This window comes from Coregonus lavaretus (assembly GCF_964263955.1).
Source record: "Coregonus lavaretus genome assembly, chromosome: 1".
Lineage (NCBI taxonomy): Eukaryota > Metazoa > Chordata > Actinopteri > Salmoniformes > Salmonidae > Coregonus > Coregonus lavaretus.
Window position 1 is genome coordinate 29,957,170 of NC_139988.1, and position 22,793 is coordinate 29,979,962.

Below are 22,793 nucleotides of genomic sequence, written 5' to 3' on the forward strand. Positions count from 1 at the left end.
CCATTACTGGTACTGTAATCTATTGTAATAAAATATAAAATGTATAATAATTTTCAAAAACTTTTTTGTCTCTTGCTTCAGAGAATGTGCTTTGATTTTGTTGCCAGTGTGCTTTTTGTGTGGCATTCTAGTTTGAATATTCACAAATACAGTAAGTGAACTGCTACTGTGTTTTATGTAGTATTTTCTACCATGATATAAATTATATATAAATCAAATATTTCCCGGCCGTTAAATTTTTCTTCACAATGCAATGTAATTTACGGTAATCTACTGTATTCAGTTTATACAGTATGTTACTGTTGATTATACAGTCATTTACTTTGAACATAACAGGATGTACTTTTACAGTGTAGCTAACTGGCTGTTTGAATGTAAAAAATACGAGGACAGACAGTGCCCTGCTTTTCAAAATGAGTACTCACTCAAACCGATAACTCAACTTCAACTGGATTTCAATCGATAGAGAATGTTTCCTCCTTTATCTGACTGGTTGGAATAGCAGCCTCGTGAGCCCGTTTCACAGCAACTCTCCTGGCTTACTGATATGAATTGCCTTTGCAAGTGCACCCCGCAGCACACGTACACATACACAATACAGCATCTAAATACTGAACTCATGATAATAATCAATATGAAAACATTCATAACAAAGCTCACTTAAATTACATACATATTGTCTTCCTATCGATCTAACCTATCGTTACCACGAATATCACATTTCGGTCACAAACCATTGTGCTGGAGGTTGGACATATTTTAGAGGAGTATCAACCAGAGACCAAGGATGCGTCCCAAATGGCACCATATTCCCTTTATAGTGTACTACTTTTGACTAGGGCCCATAGGCTCTGGTCAAAAGTAATGCCCTAAATAGGGAAAAGGCTTTCAATTTGAAACGCAACCCAAGAGCCGAGGCTTTAGTCCAGACTGGGAGGATCAGCCCTGAGCAGTACCGTCCAACCATCTGGGCTGTTCTGACACTATTAGAAACAGACTGCCTGGCCCTGGTCTGCATCTGGGGAGTGTGTGTGTGTGTATGGATCAACCATGTGAATCCATTTATGGAGACATCAGATCTTTCCATTATTTTCTCACGAGTGAGATTTGGAGCAGTGTTCTACCTTTTCCATGGTAATGGAATACTGATTTTGTAACGATAGCACGTTATAAGATGTGAGTGGTTGACGGATCCTTTCCTTTTCCCTTGCCTAAAACCGGCTTGATTCTATTTCTTTCAGACACACACACTGCTATGACAAGTTGTTGAGGTCAAGAGTCTATAACGGTGTTCTTATATCCACAGATAAGATCTAGACCCTGTAATGAGATGGAGTCTGAGTGCAGAAACCGGTTTCCCAGCCACTGTATCTCTACTCAGAGACAACTCATTCAGGAAACTGTCTAAATCAGGTTCCTGAATGAGTTGTGGCTAATTACACTTTGGGTAAACGTTTCCCATAATCATAGATCTAGGATTAGCTAGCCTTACCAAATCCTAACCTCAATCATTAGGTGGTAAACGCATAACCAACCTTGGATGATGATGTCCTCCAATGGTGGATGCAGAACCAGGCCAGCCTAGTACAGCTCAGTTTGACACTATAGTGTGAATCAGGCACAACAGTACTTGGCCTGAGAATACAGCTCTAGCTGACATTGTTTAATTGACAGGTTGAACCCTTTAAGAAGCTCCATCTCCATATCAAGGGGTGCTGTAATATGCTCTCCTCCTGTCTGCTCTTTCCTCCTGTTCAAACTGCCATCGATAAAAATGCAATTGTGTTCATTGTTTGTAGCTTATGCCTGCCCACAACATAACCCCACCGCCACAACGGGGCACTCTGTTCACAATGTTGACATCAGCAAACCACTCGCCCACACGATGCCATACACATGGTCTGCAGTTGTGAGGCCGGTTGGACGTACTGCCAAATTCTCTAAAACGACATTGGAGGCGGCTTACGGTAGAAAATTTAACGTTAAATTCTCTGGCAACAGCATGACAACTGCAAACTCCGTCAAAACTTGAGACATCTGTGGCATTGTGTTGTGTGACAAAACTGCACATTTTAGTGGCCTTTTATTGTCCCCAGCACAAGGTGCACCTGCGTAATGATCATGCTGTTTAATCAGCTTCTTGATATGCCACATCTGTCAGGTTGATGGATTATCTTGGCAAAGGATACATGCTAATTAACAGGGATGTAAACACATTTCTGCACAAAATTTGAGAGAAATAAGCTTTTTGTGCAAATGGAAAATTGCTGGGAATTTTTATTTCAGCTCATGAAACACTTTACATGTTGCGTTTATATTTTTGTTCAGTGTAGGTTCTACTACTACTAGTATTGTGCACTACTTTTGACCAGAGCCCAAACCCCTGTTCCCTATCGTGGACATATTTTGACCAGAGTTTAGTAGCTAGTAAGTAAGCCTTAACTAAGTAAGCCTTGTCCGACCCAGAACATCTCATAGGGCATGAGCCTATCTCCTGTTTCTGTAGCATGAGGCAGATTGATGTACAAGTACACCCCCTGGACAGGCTGCTAGTCTGTCGCAGGGCCTTACTCCGAATTCATCTCCTGAATGCTGAGTGCCAAGCAAAGGCATCAGGTCCCATTTTTACAGTCTTTGGTGTGACTCGACCGGGGATCAAACCTCCAAACTTCCAATCTCAGAGTGGACACTAACCACAAGGTCACTGAGTTGGTCACCTAGTAGCTAGTGAACTAGGATAATACCCGAGAGTCAATTTCAGATGCAGTCATCCTCTCACTTCTCCAGAATGTTCCAAGGGACATTGCTAAAAGAGATGTGGCACGTGGAGGAGAGGTCCATTCAGTACTGTGGTGCTTGAGGAACAAAATTAGGCCATGGATTGTTGGAGGCGCTCAAACGGCAGACAGGGACAATTTTTTTTTTTTACAAGACAGGGTGATACGATTAGGCTTAGGGAATGAGGTATGAGAAGTAAAGTAGTGAAATGGAGGTATAGTAAGTAATATAATATGCCATTTAGCAGAGACTTTGGGTGGCCCTGGGAATTGAACCCACAATCCTGGCTTTGCAAGTGCCATGCTATACCAACTGAGTAAATACAGTAGATAAGGATGGATGTCGGAATTCACATGCTGTTGTTATCAAGTAAAATGATAGCTTTTTTAAAGGCCCAATGCAGTCAAAAACTAGGTTTTCCTGTGTTCAATTAAAACAATTATTTCCACAATATGAGGTTGGGATAATACTGTGAAAATTATTATAATTCCCTTTTAGTGTAAGAGCTGTTTGAAGAGACCGCATGACATTTCAGCCTGTTTTGGTGGGATGGCATTTTGGCCTGACGTCAGACGGTAAATTATATAATAGACCATTAAGAACGAGAGTTCCGAACCTCTATGCCAATAACAGCACATTTTCAGTTTTCCCCTCCCCACTCACACCCTTCACAGACAGTCATAGCAAAATTCTTGCTTGAGTAATTGCGCTTTGCTAAGAAGCTATTTTGGTTTCTTTTTGACCATTTTAATTTTAAACAATTACACTAAGGTATTTAATTGTTAGCCAGAGATGATTTGATATTGAGAAAAAACTGCTGCATTGGACCTTTAAGCTACATCCAAGTATAATGATAACTGCTGAACCCATAATGGCTGTGTCCACATTAGATATTTACATTCCAGTCATTTCACAGATGCTCTTTACACAGACACGACCAGTTCTTGTATCATTTTTATTTTTTTACTCTTCATTCAAACAAGTAAACACAACCATATGTTATTAGATTATTCCATCCCTCCATTATAGTAACTGAAAGTTTTTGCAACAGCTGTGCAATTTAAAAGTAATAATTAAAAAAAAAGTATGATAACCCCAAACCGAAATTCTATATGCCCTTCCCCCGATACCATACCGTATGTTTGACAGGCAATTTGCATACTTATGTCGAAGCTGATCTTGAATTAACATGAAAGTAATCTGTTTAATAGTTTCTCATCAATGGGGAGTGTGCAGTATTAGATCATTTAGTAAAAGATGTGTTGTAACAGTGATGCCAGTGTGCATGTGCACATAGGAGAGGTGGCGAGGAGAGATAGTGCCTTCAGAAAGTTCACACACCCCTGGACATTTTGTTGTGTTACAGCCTGAATTTAAAATTGATTAAATTGAGATTTTTTGGTCACTGGCCTACACACAGTACCCCATAATGTCAAAGTGGAATTACGTTTTTAGACATTTTTACAAATTAATAAAAAATGAAAATATGAAATGTCTTGAGTCAATAAGTATTCAACCCCTTTGTTATGGCAAGCCTAAATAAGTTCAGGAGTAAAAATATGCTTAACAAGTCACATAAGTTGCATGGATTCACTCCGTGTGCAATAATAGTGTTTAACATGATTTCTGAATGACTACCTAATCTCGGTACCCCACACATACAATTATCTGTAAGGTCCCTCAGTCGAGCAGTGAATTTCAAAGCAATTAACTTTGTCCTGAATACGAAGTGTTAGATTTGAGCAAATCCAATACAACACATTACTGAGTACCACTCTCCATATTTTCAAGCATAGTGGTGGCTGCATCATGTTATGGGTATGCTTGTAATTGCTAAGGACTGGGGAGTTTTTCAGGATAAAAAATAAACTAAATGGCGCTAAGGGTAGGCAAAATCCTAGAGGAAAACCTGGTTCAGTCTGTTTTCCAACAGATACTGGAAGATTAATTCACACTTCAGCAGGACAATAACCTAAAACAAGGCCAAATATACACTGGTTGCTTACCAAGAAAACAGTGAATGTTCCTGAGTGGCCAAGTTACAGTTTTGACTTCAATCTACTTGATAATCTGTGGCAAGACTTGAAAATGGCTGTCTAGCAATGATCAACAACCAATTTGACAGAGCTTGAAGAATTCTGAAAATAATAATGCGCAAATATTGTACAACCCAGGTGTGCAAAGCTCTTAAGAGACTTACCTAGGAAGGCTCACAGCTGTAATCGCTGCCAAAGGTGATTCTAACATGTATTGACTCAGGGGTGTGAATAATTATGTAAATGAGATATTTCTGTATTTCATTTTCAATAGATTGGCAAAAATGTCTAAAAACATGTTTTCACTTTGTCATTATGGGGTATTGTGTGTAGATGGCTGTAACAACAAAATGTGGAATAATTTGAGGGTTATTAATACTTTCTGAAGGCACTGTAGGTACTGGATATAAAAACATGATGATAGACAGTAAGACAACATAAAAACACTTAATTACAAAGACAAACACAGAACTGCAAGAGCCTTCCCTAGAAAAAAAAAGTCAAAGTCAAACATCAGTATATAAATATGATCATTCTAAAGTGCATCTCTCAAAGACTTGTCGCATGAAAACGTGAACTGCAGTCCTATTTTAAGAAACAAACAATCTGACAAACAAAAGAAAGAAACAAAAATGATACGTGTATAACGTTTACGCTTGGAGTCGTGCACTTCTGTTCCGTTAAAACATTAAATAAACAGACATCTGCTTTAAAAAACCACCTATGTACAGTACATGCAGTACTTTTTTGCTAAGGAAAAAGATGAAGGTTACAGTATACGAAGAAAGTGGATCAACAGTTTGTTCACATTGTCCAGAGTGGAGGCGATAGCTAGCTAATAGTTTGTGTGCTAATATTTTCTGTTCTCCGTTTTGTTCACACTTGGCATTGACGTAATTAGGTCAAACTTGGTGATTAAAAAGCACAGCGGTGATCAAGTTCCTTCCTTCTTTTTGTTTTTAATCATTCAGGTGAATCGGTTCTTTCTTTCTCTTCATCCCTCCATTCCCAAAAGAGAAAGGAGGAGTGCAGGGATAGAGGGGGGGACAGGGTGAGGGGCTCAGATCTTGGGCAGCTTGGGAGCGTTGACGATGGGGTTAGTTTCCTGGAGGAAGCGGCGTCCGGCGCTCTTGTAGTTGTACGTGCAGTCGTGGGTCTCTGCGTAGCGGTGTGTGGCGCAGAAGTTGTTACCACACCTGAGAAAACAAAGGAACATAACAGCCCTATTTATATATGCCACTCAGACAATATGAGTTTAACCAAAGTGACTTACAGTACAATGAGCGCATTTAGTTACAGTACAATGAGAGCATACCCCCAAAAATGTAAAGTGTGTTTAGGAGGTCCCTGCAGGAATTGAACCCACAACCATAGCCTTGCTCTTACCAACTGAGCCACACAATATGATTAGAAACCCATGTATTTTAGGGCCATATGGAATCTGGCTGGTAAAGGGTCCTTATAAACATCTTCATCAACACCTTGATGTGTTGTCTGCATTTTCAATCAATTACTAAATGGATTACATCTCAGGTGACACATTCAGTCAATTACAAGCCCAGTACTGAAACACCTTATTATCTAGAGATTATTGTGGACACTTATCTCAAACTTTTTTTTAAATAGCTCTAACCCTTCTCTATCCCAGAGGAACTGAAATAGAGATAACAATCCACTTGTGTAGAAAAACTGGACTAAGCATAACGCACACTCCACATTGCTTTAACTGTGACTCATACCCGTTTTCAGATAAGGGAGAGACTATACCCCAGGGATCATCAACCAGATTTAGCCGCGGGACGATTTTTTCTTGAGTGGATGGTCAGGGGGCCGGAACCTAATTAACAATAATTTGTAGAATGCAAATTGATCGCAAGAAGCCCAAAAATGTATACGATTTTACTAAAACATAATTTCAAACCTTGCTTACATTTGTATACGATCACATATATCTCTATTATGCGCAGGAATACTTGGGAACAGATTTCCCAAATTACAATCACTTGGAGCTGATTTCCTGGTGCTTTTACAGTCTTTTATGTCCAACAAGAAACCTGCTAAAGACGGACTACTGAGATGCACACACCAATGGAACACTTGTTAGTGCTGAGTAATCTAAACAATCACAATTTCAATCTTTTGAACCCAGCGTGACTCCAACATCAGACCGTTATAGTGTTATGATGAGAGATGACACAGTTCCAGTACACTCTGTTGCATCACCAGCACACACTGTGTCCCTTAAACAAGGACAGGGGAGCTTGTGATATTTGATACTGGGGTTGTGGTGGTGAGGGAGCATGCGATATCATGATGTTGATGACATGAACACTACTGGACAGGAAAAACTCCTGGCATACTCTAGGCATACCTAGTAGTAGTAAAGACACATACATAAAACAGACAAAACTGAATTAGAATGAGTAATGAGGGAGTGAGTAAGGCTGGTAGGGGGAGGGAGAAAGAGAGAGGGTGAGGAGAGGGAGAGAGCTGACAGACTAGTGTTTTTTTTCCTACCTTGAATTCTTAGCTGGTGGCGAGGGCAGGCTTCTTGACAAATAGGAAGGGAGGATGGAGTGAGAGAGAGTGATGGAGGGAGGGAGAGAATGATAGAGGGATTGAGAGATGTACCTGCACTCATAGCTGGTGGCGAGACCAGTCTTCTTGCCACAGAGAAGCAGTGTTTAGAGCTCTTCTTCCTACCCAGCGGGACCTTGACTGGAGGCAGATGATATGTCGGGGTGCCTGGAGGAGACCGGAATACAGGATAGTTGTGTTCTACTTTGAGGAAAAAAGCATAGTTCTGGTCTCCTCCTTACTTTGAGTAATCAAAATAATATAGTAAGCCAAGAACACTGTATAAAACACACCAGGAGCAGTCAGTCAGTCAGGCCTGGTGTATCAACATGAAATGATGTTTAGTTTCCTAACTATTACTAAGGCAACATGTAAAGGAAAAAATATTGATTGGGTCTAGTGAGGGAATTGTGATCACATATCTTAGACTCCTCACAGTGCATGGAAATTGTTATTTTCCTACTATTAGTAACTTGAATACTAAAACTTGTTTAGAAAAAAATATATGAAAATAATAACTGAAGGATATCCCTAGTTCCAGTGTGGGAATATTTAATTATATACATTGTTAAACTGTTTTTTTCCAAGCACATATTACATAAAACACTCCACATTGCTTTAACTGTTCTCACACCCGTGGATGCATGGAGATATGGTTAATGGACAAGGGTAACAGGACAAAGAGAGAGAAGGGGGGAGGGGGGAAGAGAGAGCAAGAAAGAAACAGCAGACAGAGAGAGAGAAACAAAGAGAGAAACAGAAAAAGAGAGAAACTGAAAGAGAAAGAGAAAAAGAGAGAGAAAGAGAGAAACAGAAAGTGAGAAAGAGAGAACAAAACAGACAGACAGAGACAGACACAGACAGACAGACAGACCGAGATAGAGATACAGACAGAGAGACAGACAGACAGACCCCACAGAGCCCCAGGACAGCAACACAATTAGACCCAATCAAATAATGAGAAAACAGAAAGATAATTACTTGACACATTGGAAAGAATTTACAAAAAAATAGAGCAAACTAGAATGCTATTTGGCCCTAAACAGAGAGTACACAGTGGCAGAATACCTGACCACTGTGACTGACCCAAAATTAAGGACATCTTTGACTATGTACAGACTCAGTGAGCATAGCCTTGCTATTGAGAAAAGCCACTGTAGGCAGACCTGACTCTCAAGAGAAGACAGGCTATGTGCACACTGCCCACAAAATGAGGTGGAAACTGAGCAGCACTTCCTAACTTCCTGCCATATTAGAGACACATACTTCCCTCAGATTACACAGACCCACAAAGAATTAGAAAACAAATCCAATTTGGATAAACTCCCATATCTATTGGGTGAAATACCACAGTGTGCCATCACAGCAGCAAGATTTGTGACCTGTTGCCACAAGAAAAGGGCAACCAGTGAAGAACAAACAGCCTTGTAAATACAACCTATATTTATGTTTATTTATTTTCCCTTTTGTACTTTAAATATTTGCACATCATTATAACACTGTATATAGACATATGACATTTGAAATGCCTTTATTATTTTTGAACTTTTGTGAGTGTAATGTTTACTGTAAATTTTTATTTCACTTTTGTTTATTATCCATTTCACTTGCTTTGGCAATGTAAACATGCGTTTACCATGCCAATAAAGCCCTTAAATTGAAATGTGAGAGAGAGAGAGAGACAGAGACAGAGACAGAGACAGAGACAGAGACAGAGACAGAGACAGAGAGAGAGAGAGAGAGAGAGAGAGAGAGAGAGAGAGAGAGAGAGAGAGAGAGAGAGAGAGAGAGAGAGAGACAGAGACAGAGACAGAGACAGAGACAGAGACAGAGACAGAGACAGAGAGAGAGAGAGAGAGAGAGAGAGAGAGAGAGAGAGAGAGAGAGAGAGACAGAGACACTGACTGACAGACGTGAAGATAATAGGGATGAAGGCCAGGCGTAACAGGACTGATATAAAAGGAGGTTAGTGTGACACAACAGACAGGAGAATCTCCCACCCAATGGGCCATGAGATTGGATGTTGAGTTGTGTCCTCCTCACTAACCTGCTCATATACTACTACAGAACATACTCAAAGGCCATCCACACTAAGATGAGCTGTTTGAAGGGAATCAGTTTGAGCAAGACGAGACACATAATCACTAATCTTGATTACATAATGAGTAGTTATTTGGGATGCAAGGTAATTTGTAGATTAGTGATCAGTGAAGTCCGACTGCAATGTAGCCGATCTCAAACGTACTGCTGTCCTTGGCTCATTGCGTGGTGTATATGGGTTATTGTGTCTATGCACAAACTTGTGTGTGTGTGTGTGTGTGTGTGTGTGAACGTGAATGTGTCTCCTCTCTCCTGTTGCTTGTGCTCATTCTGCAGCTGTATCGTATTAATATTGAATGCCATTTCCATGCCACGCTGCAATGCTCATACAACATGCATTGGTTGCTTTCACATAATACTCCCCTGTGTGTGTGTGTGTGTGTGTGTGTGTGTGTGTACTTGCTGTGTGTGTGGTGTGTGTGTGGCCTTACTGGCACTAACCCTAGGTCAGTGAGCTGTTTTGTTACTGTGTACATGCGTTCATGTGTGCGTGTGGTCTCAGTCTGCCACTACCCCTGGGTTGGTCAGAGAGCTGTTCCGTCTCTTTCTGACAGTGTGTGTGTGTGTGTGTCCTCGCTCCACGGCAGTGTGTGTTTGAGCCGCCCACCCTGCTTCACCAGGTCAGAGACACAAAGGCAACAATCTGCAGGGCAGCATTATGCTGCATACAACAGGCCCTGTGCTAGGCTACTAGGATAATCATCTTGCTTTCAACAAAGATTTGGGTTTTTAATAAACAGGATATAAATAGAACCATCACCCCAGGGTGATTCTGATTATATTTTGAATTTTCCGTTATGAAATGTAAAAAATATATTTTCCATCACATTTCCTCTTAGATTCAATGAGATGAGGATCTGAGAATGTCTCCTTATTATATTCTTATCTTCTTAATAGGATTAAAGTACAAATAAAACTTCTATTAAGACTGGGTCTGCTTTTGAAATGGCATGCTATTCCCTAGTGCAGTACATAGACTACTTTCGACCAGACCCAGGTCCATGGGTTTTTAGGGTTGTCCCACTCACCTAGTCTACTTATTGAACTGGAGCCTCCAGCTGATCCCAGGCTGTTGGACGACTGAAACGATGAGAGGAGGTTTCAGACAAGGTCAATAGAGTACCACAGTATGAGTCATAATACCCATAAAACCTAGCAGTCAAACGGGGAAATGGTTCCAATTGTTTTTCCACCATTCATTTTTCCCATAGGGGATTTTAGAAACACTTAAAATAAGGGCTGTGTTTCGTGTAGACTTATCCTGGCGTTCTGTTTTGATAACCGTGTAAATCTCTCTAGGACAAGGTGACTTTTAAATAAATAGATTTGCCTGTATTTACCCCCCCAAAATGAAATGCTAATTAGCTGCTAATGTGGCTATCATAAAGAACTACAAAACGCCATGATGATCTGGACGAGACTGCCGAATCGAGGCAAAGGTAAGAATCTCTGGATTAACTATCTAATGTTAGCTAAATGGAGTAAAGAATAAATAGGCTACATCTCTTTAAATGGACAATTCTGTGAATGGTCTCGTGCAAGTTTTAAATTTAAACAAAACCTGTTAGCAAAGATGTCAGCTAGAGATGACGTGCAGGAGCTTGCAGGGATTTGTAGTTTTGCATGTTGTCTACTTTGACACTAATTAGCATTTTCGAATCAGAGTAAATAGAGCCGAATATATTGATAAAAGTCATCATGTCCAAGAGAGATTTACATGGTTATCAAAACATCACACCAGGATAAGCCTACACAAAACACAGCCCTTATTTTAAGTGTTTCTAAAATCCACTATGGGAAAAATGAATGGTGGAAAAACAATTGGAACCATTTCCCAGTTTGACCGCTAGGTTTTATGACACCTCCACTTTGGGGCTCTATCAACACTGCACAAAATAGCCTGGGTACCAGTCTGTTTAGCGATCGTTACACTCATTAAAACTCCTTGTTATGCTAAACATTGTTTGGCAATGACACAGAGTACAAGGAGTGGAATGTTAGCAAAACAGGTTATGGATTTCAGGCTACGCAAAAACTATACAGTGTACAACAGTACAGTACCTCACAATACAACACAAATTCACTATCACTGTGCTTCTTTGAGTTGCTTATTCCTATTTGGCAGTTGATCATTGAGTCCTTATTTGTGGATAGTACCCATTTTTCATCTTAGCTGGGTTGTATCTCAATAGTCTGTCCTCACTACTTACCTTGTTGGAGGTGGCTGCTCTCAGCATCAGGTCCTCCTGGAGTAGCTGGATGTTGGCTGGAAGGGAGGTAGCCATGGAGACAAGCCTGCCAAGCCCGGAGGCCCCAACAGCGGGAGGCCCCAACCCAAGTCCCAGGCTCGATCCTAGGACTCCCCTGCTGCTGCTGCCTGGGGACCTGGAGGAGGACAGGGAGGCCAGGAGCTCTGTGTTGCTGAGGGACCCGAGAGGCTCCTTACAGGCCTGGTTGGCCAGCTTGGTGATTCCCCGCGCCTCGCTTTTACTGATCATCTCCGGCCACTTGCCTGGGGAGTCCACATTGATGCCTCGCAAATGAGAGCCGTGAGGGGGAGAGGAGGGGCTAGCAGGAGGAGGATGGGAGAGAAGAGTGCTGGGGTGGGAGGAGGAATGGAGATTGGGTCGTATGGGTGACGTTGCTGAGCCGGTGAACTCAAAGGGTTGTGGTAGTCTTGGTCTACTAGAGGGGGAGGATGATGAGGAAGGAGAGTTGGGTATATGATGAAGTGTGTTGCCTAGTAACGGTGTCCTCACACCTTTCCAGGCTAGCCTATCAGAACCACCCATTGCCCAGTTGTTTAAAGAGTTCATCCCCACAGCTTGGGAGAGCAGAGAGGGGGTGGAAGGGAGTTGGAGCTCTGCTCCAACCCCCAGGGCTCCTAGACCATCCAACCCTCCCAGATCCATCTCTGGCTGGGAAGAGATGTCCAGGCTGAGGGGATCTGAGAGCAGGTCTCCTCCGTACAAAGCTCCAGGCGGTGTGGGCTCCAGCAGGCCCGCCGCCTCCTCCAGCAACCCCAGGCCCAGTGCCTCTCTTCTGGGGTCAGGCAGCTCCATGGCCCCATCAACCTGCCCCCTGCTGGAGAGCACGGGGAGCTGCGGGTACACACAGTCCCTCATGAGCCTGGCGCTGCCGATCTCCAACCGGGACACTTTGGGAGGGGTTCGGATTGTCTTGGGGATGGACTTCCATGGCTCCTCCTCCTGGAGCATGTAACAGGACGAGGAAGAGAAATAGGGCGGAGCTCGGCCGCTGATTGACAGGTGGGTGGAGGTGGAGGCAGCAGCATTGGGAGGGGAGGGAGTTGTGGATCCCTGGTCCCTGATTGGAGGTAAGTGTGAGGCGGAATGATGGGATTGGTTGATCTCGGGCAGGACGCGGAAGAGGCGGTGGTGTCGGGGTCCGGTGGGGTCCAGAGAGCTGCCGCAGGGCCGGGGGCCGACGGGGGGCAGAGGTTTCAACTTGGCAGACTTCTTAGGCTGGGGGGTGGAGACAGAGAGAGTCATACAGTGTGTTTAAGGGCTTCAATTTGAGCAAGGCGAGGCAGAGAATCGCTCACTTTGATTAGATAATGAGTAGTTATTTAAGATGCAAGTTTATTGGTCAATCACTGTCACACATTGAGGCTGTCACAAGTGGGCTTGCATTTTGAAGTTTTAGGTTTAGGATGCTGTAAAGCACTTTGCCAATAAATTGCTTTGGGCAATAAAGATGTATTTTCTCTTCCTTCCTAACCGTGTTAATGGGTTGAAATTAATGACATCCTATGGAATGAATTAGGAAGTAAAACCTGTCTACCTTCTTGCTGATGTTCATGTCATCCATCTTGGCTTTGAGCAGCTTCATCTTGTTCATGGTGATAGAGTTCTCTAGGGTCGGCTGGCCCAAAGCCAAGCCCTCACCGTCGTTGTCCTCCTCCTCCGTGAACATGTTGTACACCGAGCCACCACTGGAACACACACACACAGACATGTTAACAAAGATCACACATGGACAGGCCTTTTACGAGGGAGACATCAACAGCTCGACAGTCAGAATCAGTGTAACAGATATCCTGTTCTAAACTGTTCTGTTCTAAACTACTTCAGTTCCGAATTTTTACATCATTTAGCAGACGCTCTTATCCAGAGCGACTTACAAATTGGTGCATTCAACTTATGATAGCCAGTGGGATAACCACTATTTTTTTTAATGGGGGGGTGGGGGAGGGGGGGGGGGGTAGGATTACTTTATACTATTCCAGGTATTCCTTAATGATGACACACGTTCAACCATCCTGACCTTACATTTTAGTCATTTAGCAGACGCTCTTATCCAGAACGACTTACAGTAAGTGAGTGCATACATTTTCATACTGGCCCCCCGTGGGAAACGAACCCACAACCCTGGCGTTGCAAGCGCCATGCTCTACCAACTGAGCTATAGGGGACCTTGACCAGAGATCTATTGAGGAAGAATATAAACCTGGTCTATTTTTACACGGTCTCTGTGAATGGGAACCACTACATGACCAAAGGTATGTGGACACCTGCTCATCGAACATCTCATTCCAAAATCATGGGCATAATATGGAGATGGTCCCCCCTTTGCTGTTATAACAGACTCTTCTGGGAAGGCCTTCCACTGGATGTTGGAACATTGCTGCGGGGACTTGATTCCATTCAGCCACAAGAGCATTAGTGAGGTCGGGCACAGATATTGGGCAGATTAGGCCTGGCTCGCAGTCGGCGTTCCAATTCATCCCAAAGGTGTTCGATGGGGTTGAGGTCAGGGATCTGTGCAGGCCAGTCAAGTTCTTCCACACCGATCTCAACAAACCATTTCTGTATGGACCTCACTTTGTGGACGGGGGCATTATCATAAAGAAACAGGAAAGGGCCTTCCCCAAACTGTTGCCACAAAGTTGGAAGCACAGAATCGTCTATAATGTAATCTTATGCTGTAGCATTAAGATTTCCCTTCATTGGAACTAAGGGGCCTAGCCCGAACCATGAAAAACAGCCCTAGACCATTAATCCTCCTCCACCAAACTTTACAGTTGCCACTATGCATTCAGGCAGGTAGCGTTCTCCTGGCATCTGCCAAACCCAGATTCGTCCATCGGACTGCCAGATGGTGAAGCATTTCATCAATCCAGAGTACGCGTTTCCACTGCTCCAGAGCTTTACACCACTTCAGCCGATACTTGGCATTGCGCATGGTGATCTTAGGCTTGTGTGCTGCTGCTCGGCCATGGAAACCCATTTCATGAAGCTCCTGACGAAGAGTTATTGTGCTAATGTTTCTTCCAGAGGCAGTTTGGAACTCGGTAGTGAGTGTTGAAACCGAGGACAGATAATTTTTACGTGCTACCCGCTTCAGCACTCTACGGTCCCGTTCTGTGAGCTTGTGAGGCCTACCACTTCGCGGTTGAGCCGTTGTTGCTCCTAGACGTTTTCACTTCACAATAACAGCACTTACAGTTGAGCGGGGCAGTTCTAGCAGGGCAGAAATTTGACAAACTGACTTGTTGGAAAGGTGGCATCCTATGACGGTGCCACGTTGAATGTCAATGAGCTCTTCAGGAGGGGCCATTCTACTGCCAATGTTTGTCTATGGAGATTGCATGGCTGTGTGCTCGATTTTATACAACCGTCAGCAATGGGTGTGGCTGAAATAGCATAATACACTAATTTGAAGGGGTGCCACATACTTTTGTATACAGTGCTGCTTTAAAGTATGTGAACCACTTGTGCAATTACAGATTTAATCAGAACCAGTCTTTATGATCTGACATAACAGGTTTATATTTACCAATACCATATGTTGGTGTAGAGGAAATCATGCGTGTAGTAGAAAAATAAAAATTTAAAAGGAATTAGTGCAGGTGCAAAAATAAGTGAACCCCAAGTTGCATTGGTTAAATCAAGTAGGTAAGTAGAATCCGGTGGGTAATTAATTAGCTACCAAATGAACGAATGAAAGGAGAGATCGTTAGGAAAGAGTTTGGGCAGGACTCTGATAAATAGAGATAAGAAATCTGGTCAGTTCGGTGTTACCCATCCAGGTGAATGCAATGCATACGATGCCGAGAGGAAAGGAGATCTCAGAGGACATCAGGATGAGGGTAGTGAGAGCACATTAGTCTGGGGAAGGCTATAAAATCATCTCAAAAAGATTTGAGCTCCATCAGTCCACTGTGAGGCAAAACATTTACAAATGGAGAGCATTTAACATGACAGCAACTTGGCCTAGAAGTGGACACCCTTCCAAAATATCCCCAAGAGTCATAAGAACAATAATAAATCAGGTAAAAGCCAACCCAAACTTATCATCCAGAGATTTGCAGACCTCCCTTGCTGCATCTCAGGTAACTGTGCATGCTTCAACAATAAGAACACTGAATTGAAATGCCATTCATGGTAGGGTTGCTAGGAAGAAGCCTCTGCTGTCAAAAAAGAACCAAACTGCCTGTCTTAACTTTGCCAGAGACCACCTGGACAAACCTGAAGGTTTCTGGAAGTCCATTCCATGGACCGATGAGTCCAAAATTGACCTTTTTGGTCACAATCAACACCGCTATGTTTGGCGAAAACCCAACACTGCCTACCACCAAAATAACCTTATCCCAACAGTCAAGCATGGTGGTGGGAATGTCAAGATCTGGGGCTGCTTTTCCTCCTCTGGACCTGGACGACTCCACATCATTAAGGGAACCATGAATTCTGAGGTATACCAGGAGATTCTTGAACAGAACGTCAGGCCATCAATCAAGGAGCTAAAGCTGGGCCGAAAATGGGTCTTCCAACAAGACAACGACCCAAAGCATTCAAGCAAATCTCCCAAAGAATGGCTCAGGAGAAAGAAGATTTGTGTTTTGAATTGGCCAAGTCAAAGTCCTGACCTAAATCCAGTCGCGATGCTGTGGCAGGACCTGAAGCAGGCCGTTCATGCCAGATACCCCTCAAACCTCACTCAATTGGCTGAGTTCTGTAAGGGGGAGTGGGCAAAAATCCCTCAAAACAGATGTCAGAGACAGATTACTGGCCATTGGAGACATTTTGTCCAAGTTATCGCTGCTAATGGAGGTGCCACAAGCTATTGACTGAAGGGGTTCACATTTTTGCACACATCAAATCTGAGTTTGTTAAATACACCACTTTTGTTAAATAAACAATGAAAATATATAATATTTTTTTGTTTCTGTCATTTACTTGGAATGTCTTTATTACTAATTGGGGTTTAGATAAGGATTTTATATGTTTATTTTAATATTTTATAGCAAAATAATGACCAGCCCTGTAGGGTTAACATACACTATATATACAGTGCTGCTTGAAAGTATGTCATTTTGCAGCCTACACTTCCTCAAATAAAGCACACTGATCTAAGATATGTACAATGTTTGAGAGTGGAACGTGCTTTAAAAACAATGTAGTTGAATTGGGACTGGAAAATTTTTATTGCACTGCGAAGAGCACTTATCTGGAGTGGACTGTATTCACCTGAATGATTCTGAGACAGGGGTCAGAGTTCCGTCCCCTCGGTCGACGACCCGGAAGAAGTTGAGCTGGTCTCCCTCTCGGTACACCAGGAAGGTGACCTGCTTGTTGCTAGGCAGACTCTTCTCCCAGCCCTCCTGCCTGCCTCCCTCCATCAGCTCTGCCATCTCCTTCACTGGGTCCTCCACAGACACTGAGGGAGAGAGAAACAGGTCAGTCAATCAATCAAACAAACAATCAACAACCATGTACACTGTACAATCAATCATGTACACTGTACAAGAGAGAGAATCAACCAATCACTGAGTCCTTAATGGACCTGAGGGTGAGACTGCTTGGACAGTGTTCATCAACTCAACATGTTGCTACAGAGGCTACAGGACTAAAACACCCACAAATAGGAGCATTTACTCTGTGTGAATACTTATGGGTTTACAGCAGTGAAGGCTGAGAAATCCCAACCTACCTCTCCTGGTGTTGATGGGTCCTCCTCTCATGGCCAGGACCAGCTTCAGTGTACAGCCCTCAGCAATGCTGCAGACACACAGACAAACAGAAAACAAGATAAATGTCAGCAATTATGGTTGGTAGAAGCTGTCCTAAGTCCTTTGGCTCGGTTAAGCTATCATCGTATTGCTTTGCCCTACAGCTAGCTGGATCGTTCAGGCATGGGTCATGTTCATTACAGTACGCAGCGGAAAACTTAGGTCACTCCCTGTTTGTCCGTTTTCTTCCGGTGCCTAATGAACATGACCCTGGAAACACAGACCAGGCAAACGATAATTATTGCGGAACAAACATCGTTCATCGTTCCTCCGTCAGTCTGTGCTCCAGATTAATTTGGGAATTCCGCCGGAATTCTAACAGAACGTCAGTTCTATGCAAATCCACCTCCTCGCTCCCTCCATTTCTAAGACTTCAAAAGGATGTTTTGTTGCTACTCAGACCTAACTAAATCTCACCGGGGACTGATCATTAAGTGACAAACATTCATGACGCAACCACCCTCTGCAATCTGTGGAGTGGGTCTGTATCTAATAAAACTGACGACTCATTACTGGGATAGGCTAGCTCTCCAAACACATTCTATATGTGACTGTCTTAGCCAATTCTACATCTTTGGTTGATTGATATAAGGGTTTGGCGAAATAATTTATTCACTACAAGGGGAATTAATTTATAAGCAAATAGCCAGGTCCTCTAAAAGTTACCCACTTCCCTCATTTCAATTAACCATAAATTAAAAGATCAAAGTTGATGGTTCATTTACAGGGCATTGCTGTATATGAAAATGGGTTCGCAGTCAACTGAACAGAGTAAAAATAAAATAAAGGAGTTGTGAACAGGGTCGTGTTCATTACGGCAAGCAACAGAAAACAAAAGTGCCAAATCAACACAACCCTGATAAACTCACCTGTAGTCATGCAGACAGTACTCATCCTCCAGCTCCAAGTTGTTCCAGATCAGGTGTTGCTGGGCAACAGGGATACCTGAAGAGAGATTTAAAAACATTTACATACACAGCCCTGATTGGCAAATATGATCGTCTAGACCAGGGCTATTCAACTGGCGGCCCGCGGGCCAGATCCGTCCCGTTTATCAATTTAGAATGGCGCTTTCGTCAATCTGAACATAAATAAAAAATAAAAATAATCTGCAAAGAAATCCCTGAAAAAAATCAGATGTTTAGTGCCAACAGGAGCTAACTTTCAATATTCTCCAATGGAAGAATCTGTTTTCCTGTAGTCCCGACCATTAAGTGCTGTCAATCAATATCACCCAACATACCAGTTTCAGACAATCAGAGCTGCTAACTATACCGGCTCTTTTACAGCAGATGAGATCACTACACTGCCTGATACACAGAACGTGCTTTGCGCTTAACTCAGAGGATAGTTTTTTTTTAAAGAGTTAAAAAACACCATGGACTCAGTTATGGCTATCATAAACTTCTAGCCTACAACATTCCTTGTTTCGTAGTCTGCTGAGCATCATGATCTACTTTTCCATAATGATGTTCAGTGGCTAAGCAAGGGTAATTATGCTGTCAAGAGAGCAGCCTGTGAGAGTTTAGGGAGGAGACAGTTGCTTTTCTCCACAATTGCAGCCACAAGACAGCTTACACATAACTAGCGAAAATGGTTGAGATCGTATCAGATGTTTGTTTTTTAGTGACATCTTCAAATCAATTGAATGGACTTAATTTGGGACTACAGGGGAGCGATAATACAGTGACATTATTGAAAAACAGACTTATTTTCAAAATAAATGTTATTTTCTCCACAGATTTGAGCCCAAGCGAAACCCTAAATTTCCCTACACTGCACAACAAGTCATCATCAGTACAGATCACTCACTCCCATGATGTCGGAGTTTTTACATAAACTGAAAGTTAACTTTGCAACGAGATTTGATGAGTTTAAGTCCCCACAGAGGTGATGCAGTTTATAATAGGGATCCGTTCTCTACTGATGCGGGGGGGGGACTTCTCCGCAAAAGCTAGTCAACTGAGATATGCCATGCATAAAAGGTTTCTATGTGTAAAAAAATTTAACAAAGAAAAATAACAAAATAATAAAGAACCAGAAAATAGAAACAGAATGTGATGCTGGTCCACTGAGATGCATAAAGACATGGAACACTAGTCACTTTAATAATGTTTACATACTGCTTTACTCATCTCATATGCATATACTGTATTCTATTCTACTGTATTTTAGTCAATGCCACTCCGACATTGCTCGTCCTAATAGTTATATATTTCTTTATTCCATTATTTTACTTTTAGATTTGTGTATTGTTGTGAATTTCTAGATACTACTGCACTGTTGGAGCTAGGAACACAAGCATTTCGCTACACCCGCAATAACATCTGCTAAATATGTGTATGTGACCAATAAAATTTGATTTGATTTAAAAGGTGTCTTATTTGTAAATAAAAACAAAAGATGAAGCTATGCATGTCAAACGGACAGGAAAGTACAGTGAACAAAAATATAAATGCAACAATTTCAAAGATTTTACTGCGTTTCAGTTCATTTAAGGAAATCAGTCAATTGAAATAAATAAATTAGACCCTAATCTATGGATTTCATATGACTAGGAATACAAATATGCATCTGTTGGTCACAGATACTTACCGTAAAGATGGAGGAGCGGTGGTTTCAACACAGTGCCCCCTATCAGTCATCTAGTGTATATATAAAATCATTGGTTCCAATCCCCGAGCCGACTAAGTGAAAAATCTGTCGATGTGCCCTTGAACAAGGCACTTAACCCTAATTACTCCTGTAAGTCGCTCTGGATAAGAGCGTCTGCTAATTGACTAAAATTTAATTCACAAAGCGTCTTACAGTAGGAGTGCTAATCTAGGATCAGGTCCCCCCTGTCTATATAATATTATTCATTATATCCTAAAAGCCAGAACTGACATCAGATCAGCACTCCTACTCTGAGACACTTTATGAATACGGGCCCAGATGTGTTGTTTGCAGGGGAAACACATTTTCTGCTTATTTGTTGAGAGGTTAGTTTCAGACAGACAGTCGATGTTCCGCTCTAGCAGACAGCCAGGCTAGGTGAAACTCTGCCCAGCAGAAACACAATCACCACTATTACAGACCAGGGAGATGACTCATGCCCCCTACAGGACATAGCATGCTACAACACACCGACGCAGGCCACAATGCAAACTCCACTCTGAAGACCATTTGAGACAAGCACTTGACTTAAGTGTAAAAATGCTCACACATTGGAATCTATCAACAGATCAAACTGGGTATAACAAGAGAGCATGATGACTGCATAAACAGGTAAGAGTACTTGAGGATTGTTTTTCCACTACCATGGTATGGTACTTGAAGGGTAGATGTGTCGGTCCTCTGCCCTCTCTCTACAACCATGCTAGGGTACTTGAGGACAGAGGACTCCCTCTCCGACTGCATCCCAAATGACATCCTATTCCCTATAAAGTGAACTACTTTTGACCAGGGCTCTGGTCAAAAGTAATGCACTAAATAGGGAATAGGATGTCATTTGGGACATAGCCTACCTCTCTCTTTCCAGCTCCTTTCCCCACACTGAATGCACTCGTTGGCCCAGTGAGTGCTGGAGAGAGGCCAGTGTTTGTGAGTGGGGCCAGAGTAGTGCCATGCTACTCTATTGTAGAGAGGCCTGCCTGCCCCAAGCTTCACTATTGTTAAAGGTGCTACACAGAATTTCTCCCCTATGTGGAAGCTAGGTGAATTGATACAGCACTAGGCTGCATTCAAAACAAATCTCCCCCTTCCCCGCATCCCACTGCCCCGTAACATGAGCTTTTACTTTTGGTCCACCAGCTTCCAACTGCTGTAAAAACAATATTTTTAGTTATTTAAAGATATTTCACAGCCATTTAGATGGTACAATGATTCCCTAAACTATCCAGTGCTTGTTTTCTCACATAAACTGAAATTGAACTAACAGTGTAGAATTTTTGCAACCAGGAAATGACAAAGCAATTTCTATAACACAGCCACAAAGTCAAAACAACAGATGCCAGCCAACCCTGTGAGAGAAATCAATAGGTGAATATCACAACACTGGCGGCAGGGTTTCAGTTAGCTGGCAATTGTTATTTTTTTTTAGCCAAAATGACAGGGAGAAAAAAAATCTGGTCTGTAGGTTAATTTGCATATTTAAATAAAATTAAAATTGGCCTGTGTGTATTTGTTAGTTGTTTTGGATAAATAAGATACATGATGACTGTCACACATGCACAGCATACAGAGCCTATTTTGAGCGGGATTTCTCTTGCAGCTCCTCAGCTGGTTTCTGTTGGAGTAAAACAAGTGCTTTTATAAGCCCATTCATTGTGCAACAATTCTAAATGCAATTGCATGTAAAAAAAAATATATATATATATTGAAAAAAAAATTGCGCCTCCCATTCACCATTCAAGTGCAGGCAACAGGCTATAAACGCGTCACCCACCACTTTACAATGTGCGCTGGAGGCAGTATGCAATTTTTAAACATACTTAATTGTTTGAAACCGGAATGTTTTATTTAATATTATGAGGCATCTTAACTTCCTTCAAAGTAGGCAAAATCCGACCATGGAAACGTGAAAGCACGTGAGTTTCAAGTTTGGGGAAGCTTACAATTCATCCAACCATTTCTACTGTTCTGCGGACCTGTTATGATTTTCATATGCACATTTCCGTGGAACAGTTTCATTTCAATAATGTTTTAATTTCTCAAAATCATTGTCACCTGGTTAATCATAAAAATCTGAATTAAAATGATACAAATCTAAAAGTTAAAAGTAAACTAATGTGAGATCACTAGCCTCTGCCATATGGACACACTGATACACCGTGAAATGAGCGCATGGAACTCATAGCCTATAGGCCAATGCAGCAGTAGGCCTATAACTTCCATTTTATTTATTTTTTATTTATTTAACCTTTATTTAACCAGATAAGCCAGTTGAGAACAAGTTCTCATTTACAACTGCGACCTGGCCAAGATAAAGCAAAGCAGTGCGATAAAAACAACACAGAGATACATATGGGGTAAACAAAACATAAAGTCAAAAATACAACAGAAAATATATATACAGTGTGTGCGAATGTAGTAAGTTATGGAGGTAAGGCAATAAATAGGCCATAATGCAAAATAGTTACAATTTTGTAATAACACTGGAATGATAGATGTGCAAAAGATGATGTTCAAATAGAGATACTGGGGTGCAAATTAGCTAAATAAATAACAATATGGGGATGAGGTAGTTGGGTGGGCTAATTTCAGAATGGCTGTGTACAGGTGCAGTGATC

General features: G+C 42.0%; 1 pseudogene across 1 annotated transcript in view; it reads right to left on the minus strand.

The window, feature by feature from the left end:
* Positions 1-5,799: 5,799 nt before the first annotated feature.
* The window catches only part of LOC311127832 (AN1-type zinc finger protein 4-like), a 28,804-nt pseudogene continuing 11,810 nt past the window's right edge, over positions 5,800-22,793 (minus strand). The window contains exons 4-11 of the transcript XR_014615189.1: positions 18,393-18,468; positions 17,445-17,512; positions 16,982-17,171; positions 13,296-13,446; positions 11,702-12,976; positions 10,520-10,571; positions 7,446-7,559; positions 5,800-6,010 (exon numbers count right to left, since the gene is read on the minus strand). The product of XR_014615189.1 is annotated as an AN1-type zinc finger protein 4-like (transcript). The remainder of the gene's footprint in view (positions 6,011-7,445; positions 7,560-10,519; positions 10,572-11,701; positions 12,977-13,295; positions 13,447-16,981; positions 17,172-17,444; positions 17,513-18,392; positions 18,469-22,793) is intronic.